Source organism: Quercus suber, unplaced genomic scaffold, assembly GCF_002906115.3.
Source record: "Quercus suber isolate HL8 unplaced genomic scaffold, Cork oak 2.0 scaffold_790, whole genome shotgun sequence".
NCBI lineage: Eukaryota > Viridiplantae > Streptophyta > Magnoliopsida > Fagales > Fagaceae > Quercus > Quercus suber.
In genome coordinates, this window is record NW_027070226.1 from 34,509 (window position 1) to 42,910 (window position 8,402).

The 8,402-nt window shown below is 33.7% G+C and overlaps 1 long non-coding RNA gene across 1 annotated transcript; it reads left to right on the plus strand.

Annotated features, from left to right (window-relative positions):
• The first annotated feature begins 3,037 nt into the window (after positions 1-3,037).
• Positions 3,038-6,845, plus strand: LOC136064882 (uncharacterized). The gene is made up of 3 exons (XR_010626536.1): positions 3,038-3,212; positions 3,535-4,328; positions 6,375-6,845. It is a non-coding gene; the product is annotated as an uncharacterized LOC136064882 (long non-coding RNA).
• The last annotated feature ends 1,557 nt before the right edge of the window (positions 6,846-8,402 follow it).

Below are 8,402 nucleotides of genomic sequence, written 5' to 3' on the forward strand. Positions count from 1 at the left end.
CACTGCCTGATGATGAAGGAAGTTGTTTTACGAAACTCATTACATCATTCAAGGGGAAACTGGCTATGATTAAATTTAAAATTGTTGCCTAACAACATAGCACGCTATGCTCAATTTGGGTGATGAGGGAGTATGGTGTGATTGATTCTTGGAATAAACTTCGTGTTCTATCAATTGAAAATTTTTTATGCTTTCATTAGTTTCACCAAGTATGGCTTACTTCTAGCTCAAAAAGGGTCTTTGCTGGTCCCTACCAATAGTGAATTCCAGAGGAAATATAAGAATGTTTTAATTGACTCTGAAACTCTACAAGAGAAGGAGATTGGTAATCAATTTGATTATCATTCTAATGTAGCTACTTACATGGAGAACCTTGTTTTACTTGATGGAGCAAATGTGGTATCTTACTAGGAAGATGGTACTATGTGTCTAATAAGGAATGTCATAACAGGTATGGATGAATTGAAACCCTTGTCATTCTTTACTGGTTGCAATAGGCATGTTAGTAAAACCCTAATTTTTGCTCGAGATTTATATTACCTTTTATGATTGTGGCTGTTATTATTAGTATTTGATATTGTTGTTGTTGTTGAGTTATTTTATTTTATTTATTTATTTTTTGTGACCAGAAGTATTTGGTACTTTTTGGTGATTGATTGTTTCACACATAGTGAACCAATAAAAATAATGAGTCAACATAACCTTGTTTGCTTTTGTGTTTTTGTTGTGTGCTAAAAAGAACTCATTAGAGTTATCCTACTATTTTTTTTTTCTTTCTTAATTATAAAAAATAAATGTCAAAATAGATATAGGATAGAAAAGGAATAAAAAGGAAAAAATAAATGGTACAGGAAATGCTGTCTTCTTGGAAGGGGAGGTTTGGTGGGAGAAGTAGTTGGGGACTTGGAATGCGATCTTCTGTTGTTTCATGTGGTGCTTATAGAGAGAAAGGAATAGTCATTGACTTGTTGTTTTGACGGGTAAGAGTTAAGAGTGGCGAAATTGAAATATTTATTATTAAATTCTCTAGGTCTACATTAATCATTTGTAGTATTTTTTTATTTCCTATTTTTCTAAAATCTTTCGTTTTTCAGTTTGCAGCTTTGCCCTTTGTACAGTTCCTGTCATCCAGTGTACTCAGGTAGTTACACTTATGCTGTTTTTAATCAAGTGTGTGTGTGTATATATATATGGAGAGAGAGAGAGAGAGAGAGAGAGAGAGAGGAAACTCAAAATTGAACCCTATGGTGTGTCTTTGTGGAAACATAATCAAAATGAATGTATGAGGTTTTCTGAACCATCAAGTTTGAGGTGGGTTGTGTTTCTTGTATTCGCTTTTGGCTTGATCCATGGGTGATCCTTAGGGGGGCCTTTTTGGCACCATTTTCAATTGCCCTAAATAAGGAAACTTATGTGGCATACTAAATGTGTTGGACTAATGGAGTTATTCATTGGATATTCTCTTTACCAGATCTGTCCATGATTGGAAGATGGAAATTTTACAATATTTTCTTGTCCTTCTCTATTCACAAATAATTGGTAGGGCTTAGAATGACCATATTTATTGAATTCCTGCTAGTAGTATTTTTGAAGTTAAGTCCTACTCTAAGGCTTTTAGTAACGAAAACCTTCATATAGCTTAAAATGAGAATCTCCATTATTTTTTCAAACTTGAAAAAGTAAAAAATAATAAATGTGAGTTGGTAAAATTTATTATCGAAATTGAAACTTTTACACACCTAGCATGTGTGTTACAACCATAATTGGCAAATAATTAATTTGGTCCCAGTTTTTGTTCTCTTTGAAAAAAGTTAGTTTTAGTAACTTTTTAAGTATAATTGATGAATAAGTTGCTCTTTTAGAGCTTGATGTAGTCGGTCACAATGAGAGAGCTTGGAAGAATTTGGAGAATTCGGGAAAAGGATGAAGGGAAGATCGAAAAAGTGAGAAAGGCTTACTTGTGCAATTGTTGTGGTGTGATTTTTTCAAGGGGTGGATTCTGTGTCTTACTTCTATTGGCCCATAGCCAGAAGCTGTTGTCCATAGTTGTTGTCAACCCCATAGTAAGCAAGTGGGGATTTTTTGTGATTAGGGAGCCAAAAAATAAGTACCATTTTTGCTCTCTCTCTCTCTCTCTCTCTCTCTCTCTCTCTCTCTCTCTGTGTTCAAAGTGGGGGCGGTGGGGGAGGGGGGGTGTTGGTCGAAAGCCATGTCAACTAAAAAATTTACTTGAAGATTTACTTAACAAAACTAAAATCAAACATTATAATAAACTAATCTCTACACAATAGGAAAACAATTCGAGATGAGATCAAAGCTCCAAATAATTCAATCTATTATATATTTTTCATTTCTTTCCTTTACAACTTTCCTTTATTTTTCTTCATATTTTTTTCCTTCTACTTAAGTACTCAAAACATTATTTGAGGAAATACAATATGTTGTTTGATTTTACTCATTAAGGAGGAATTAAGTAGATCTGGGAAATGACTTCCTTCAATTCATAGAAACGGACATATACATGAAATTTATTTCATTGTTAAAGAGAAATTATATTTTATCACCTTAAATTATACCAAATTACACTTTGCACCTTAAAATTTTCGAATGCACATTTTGCACTATAAACTAGGACTCTTTTTACACTTTGCACATCAACGTTAAGTTCATCGTTAACTTGGATAGAAAAGTATGACATAACATAAAAAATATTTAATTGTCCCTCTTCTCAGTTCTTAAAAATAAATAAGAAATTATACTTTACTACTCTAAATTATATTCTTTATTACACTTTATATCATAAACTTAAAATTTTCATCCAAGTTGACATCAAACTTGACGTCAAGGTACAAAGTGTAATAAAGATTACAGTTTAAGATGTAAAATATACATTTAAAAAATTTAAAGTGCAAAGTGTAATATGAAGTACAATTTGTAAAATGTAATTTTCCCATTTTGAAATGACACAACTCAGTGAGCTCATATTTATTAGATTAAAAAACAAAAAGGTAGCTTAATTAGTTGACTGATGTTATACTGTTTCACAGTTAACATACACCCTGTCTCTTCTTCAGTTGGAAAATGTCCCAAATGAAAGAAGAAGAACGAGGAGCGATCCTGCGACGTAGGACGAAGCACGATGATGATCTCCCGGACGAAATCGTGTTGGACATTTTAGCAAAGCTACCCGTGAAATCTCTCCTAAGATTCAGGTGCGTTTGCAAACCCTGGTACTCTGTCTTCCATAGCCAACCCCAATTTCATCACTACCCACCTCCTTAATCACAATCACCATCACGGTTATGTCATACACATTCGTTGGTATATTCCCAAACCTTCATCCGGTTCTTCACGTTCTAGCGGCCAAGTCTGTACTCTCACTTGCGACCGCACCTATGAAACCATATCCGAGTTTAGAGTTCCCTTCACTTGTCAATCTGGGTTTCCCCATTTTGTGGGTTCATGTAATGGAATATTGTGTTTCATTGATTATAATGTAGCAGGGTCTAATGTTGTTGTTTACTTGTGCCCCAGTATTAGAAAATTTAAGAGGTTGCCTGATAACCAGTCTCCCATTTTGAAGTTCGGAATTGGGTATGATTCCCAGAATAATGACTTCAAGGTTGTTGGGATTTCACGGACTCCCCCTGATGTTCGGGTGTACTCATTAAATTCGGATTCATGGAAAAGAGTTGAACTTGGAATCTCGTTGGGACCCAATTTTTTTTACAGCAATGTGAATGATTATAAGGCATTACCATTTGTTAGTGGACATTTACATTAGATGTTAAAAAGTGTAGGTGGACAGGAGAGGCATTCTGCTGATATGCTTTTGTCATTTGATGTCAATAGTGAGAAATTCGAATAGCTACCACTGCCTGATGATGAAGGAAGAGGAAGTTGTTTTATGAAATTCATTACTTCCTTCAAGGGGAAACTGGCTTTGATTAAATTTGAAAGTGGTGCCCAACCACATGGCACGCTATGCTCAATTTGGGTGATGAGGGAGTATGGTGTGATTGATTCCTGGAATAAACTTTGTGTTCTATCAATTGAAAATTTTAATTTTTGCATTAGTTTCACCAAGGATGGCTTACTTCTAGTTCAAAAAGGGCCTCTACTAGTCTCTACCAACGGTGAAATAGAGAGGAAATATAAGAATGTTTTAATTGACCCTGAAACTCTACATGAGAAGGAGATTGGTAATGAAGTTGATTATCGTTTTGATGTAGCCGCTTACATGGAGAACCTTGTTTTACTTGATGGAGCAAATGTGGTGTCTTACTAGGAAGATGGTGCTATGTGTCTAATAAGGAATATCATAACAGGTATGGATGAATTGAAACCCTTGTCATTCTTTTACTGGTTGCAGTAGGCATGTTAGTATTGTATTTTTGCTCCAGATTTATATTACCTTTTATGATTGTGGCTATTATTATTAGTATTTAATATTGTTGTTCATGTTGAGTTATTTTATTTTATTTATTTATTTTTTGTGACCAGAAGTATTTGATACTTTTTTGTGATTGATTGTTGCACACATAGTGAACCAATAACAATAATGAGTCAACATAACCTTGTTTTCTTGTGTGTCTGTGTTGTGTGCTAAAAAGAACTCATTAGAGTTATTCTACTATTTTTTTTTCTTTCTTAATTATAAAAAAAGAAATGGAAAAAGAGATATAGGATAGAAAAGGAATAAAAAGGAATAAATAAATGGTACAGGAAATGTTGTCTTCTTGGAGGGGGAGGTTTGGTGGGAGAAGCAGCAGGGGACTTGGAACGTGATCCCCTGGTGTCTCATATGGTGCTTATAGAGAGAAAGGAATAGTTGTTGACTTGTTTTGACAGGTAACTGTTAAAAGTGGCAAAGTTGAAATATCTATTGTTAAATTCTCTGTCTATATTAATCATTTTGTAGTATTTTTTTTTTCCTATTTTTCTAAAATCTTTTGTTTTTCAGTTTGTAGCTTTGCCCTTTGTACAGTTCCTGTCATCCAGTGTACTTGGGTAGTTACACTTATGCTGTTTTTAATCAAGTATATATATATATATAGAGAGAGAGAGAGAGAGAGAGAGAGAGAGAGAGAGAGAGAGGAAACTCAAAATTGAACCCTATGGTGTGTCTTTGTGGAAACATAATCAGAATGAATGTATGAGGTTTTTTGAACCATCAAGTTTGAGGTGGGTTGTGTTTCTTGTATTTGCTTTTGGCTTGATCCATGGGTGATCCTTAAGGGGGCCTTTTGGCACCATTTTCAATTGCCCTAAATAAGGACACTTATATGGCACACTAAATGTGTTGGACTAATGGAGTTATTCGTTGGGACTATTCATTGGGATATTCTCTTTACCAGATCAGTCCATGATTGGGAGATGGAGATTTTACAATATTTTCTTGGCCTTCTCTATTCACATAAAATTGGTAGGGCTTGGAATGACCATATTTATTGGATTCCTGATAGGAGTAGTATTTTTGAAGTTAAGTCCTACTGTAAGGCTTTCAGTAATGAAAACCTTCATATAGCTTAAAATGAGAATCTCCATTATTTTTTCAAACTTGAAAAAGTAAAAAATAATAAATGTGTAAAATTTATTATCTGAATTTAAACTTTTTACACACCTAGCATGTGTGTTACAACCATAATTGGCAAATAATGAATTTGGTCCCAGTTATTGTTCTCTTTGAAAAAAGTTAGTTTTAGTAACTTTTTAAGTATAATTGACAAATAAGTTGCTCTTTTAGAGCTTGATGTAGAGCTTGATGTAGTCAGTGATAATGAGAGAACTTAGAAGAATTTGGAGAATTTGGGAAAAGGATGAAGGGAAGATTGAAAAAGTGAGAGAATGGCTTACTTGCGCAATTGCCGTGGTGTGATTTTTCCAAGGGGTGGATTCTGTGTCTTACCGCTGTTGGCCCATAGCCAGATGCTGTTGTCCACAGTTGTTGTCAACCCCATAGTAAGCAAGAGGGGATTTTTTGTGATTAGGGAGCCAAAAAATAAAAACCATTTTTGCTCTCTCTCTCTCTCTCTCTCTCTCTTCAAAATATTTATTATTAAATTTATTATAAAAATATAAATTTAAAATTAGTTTTTTTTTTTTTAAAAACATGGTAGGTTATTAAATAAATCTCTCTCTCTCTCTCTCTCTCTCTTCAAAATATTTATTATTAAATTTATTATAAAAATATAAATTTAAAATTAGTTTTTTTTTTTTTAAAAACATGGTAGGTTATTAAATAATATAGAATACATATAAAAATTCTTTTAAATTTCTAGAAACTCTTGGTTGAATAATAAAAAAATAATCCTATTAAAATTATATACAATAAATAATAAAGTGATTTTTGTTGTATACTTTTCTGATTGAAGATGAGAGTAAGGAAATGGAGAGGATTCGGTAGAAATTGAATTTAAGATGTAGGAGATTGAAGAGAAAGAATTTTTTCCAGACACAGAAGTAGAGCAGGAATGCTTCAAAGAGGAAGTGGACTCAAAGATGAATGGTGGTCAGAACTCTGATAAGATAATTGGGGTATCTTTTACAGAAAACATTGACGATGGTGGAAGCCCACCATTAAAGCAGCAGCAACATAAGAAGAAGATGAAGTTTTTGTTTGGAAAGTTTGGAAGTCTACCCAAGAAGGACGGCACTAGCAACCATAAGTGATTCCTCATGTGGGACAGTATCTTGTATGTGATGGATTTTTTTCCCTTCATTTTTATTGTTTACATTGCCCTTCTTATCTATATTGTATGAATAGGAGTGGTAATTTGAATTTGTATTTTGATGTACTGCTGCCCATTGTCTATTCTAAATGGATATGTTAGTTGTTGCAAAGAGCTGCATAATTTTGTCTTGATGTGGAGTAGTCTATTAGGATAAATCACATATTAGTTATCACTATTAATTGTTGCAGAGTTTAAACATTATTACTGCATAGAGAATTGCTGTTTGCAAAGGGAATCACACAATTTGTTTCTTTTGCTGGAATTGAATTTCATCTGATATGGAAATAGTCTTATGAATCTAGCCAACTTTGCCATTTTGTATTTGATTGAAGTATGCCAACTGATTTAGGAAGTGAATTTCTATTTTGCCAAGTTCTAATGTGTCATGCATACGTTTAATCGTAGGGAAATTGCCTCCATCTCCAGTTGATTAACATTATCACATGGTAGGGAAAACCACTTACCTTGCAAGTGCAATGTTAGCTTTGTTGCATGTCAGACTCAAAATGCAAGGGAAGTTATTTGTTTGTTTGTTTATTTGGGTAAGTCGGGAATTTTCTGTTATGCACATGTGGAAGGGGATTTTCTTGAGAAATTTGTAGAGAATTTCTCTGTTAGTTGTTGACCGTGAAACAAGCACAAGTGCTTCCTTTGTTCCCATCGTATATGAGATAATCCACAAACTGTCTTGTGTCAGCCTTCCCATGTATTGGAAATGCTAATTGCCTAAGTACTGGTGTATCAGATGGCTTATTTCATAAGTTGTGGTGAATCTCAGAGTTCTGCTACATTGCTAATATTATATGTAAAGATTCAGATTGTTGTTATTGTGGTCAGCTGTATAAAATGCATACTCACAGTAGGGGTTATTTGTCAGTGTATATATGCATGCATACTTGTAGCCATAGGCAGTTGAGTGGGAGACATGTTTTATAGAGGACTGTCATTTACCCAACAAAATTATCATTTGTAACATGAAGCACCTAGAAACTCAAATTTTTAGCTACGGTGAAATTTGAAATAAGCTTTGCTTTGAAAAATCCCAAACGAATAGAAATACCTGGGTCAAAAAGAAGGGGAAATATTTTGGAAATTCCCCTCGAGATGAGTTAACAAACTCTTACTAGTAAGTACTGTACTGCTTATAAACTCCCAAACTCTTTGAGCACTTGTATCAAGTGTTCTAATTGCTAATTTTTAAGCATTTAGAACATCAAACACCAAAAACTCCAATACATCAGAGGTTGCAAAAGTCAAAAAAGATTTAGGATTTTTGAGTGTACACTCTTACTATTGGAAGCGTATGGCCACAAATGATAACACTAAATAATATTTTTTTATTCAATTTTTTTCTCTCTCTTCTGAAATCTTTGTTCTCTCTCTTTGCTCTGTCTCTCAATCTTCGCCTCTCTCTTTCTCTCTTCCCTCTCTCTCTCTTGTTTGCTGGTTTGCTAGTGGAGATTGGTATGGTTGCTGCTGGAGATCATTTAAGATAAACTGAATTCTTAGCAAACAGATAAAGAGGCCTAAAACATATTAATAACTAATAAAATCATTTTAAACAGATAAAGAGGCCGAAAACATGTCAATAACTAATAAAATATGTAATTCAACCAATTTCATAATTTTTTTTTTTCTTTCATTTCCAACTTCCCTTTCTTTCTCCTA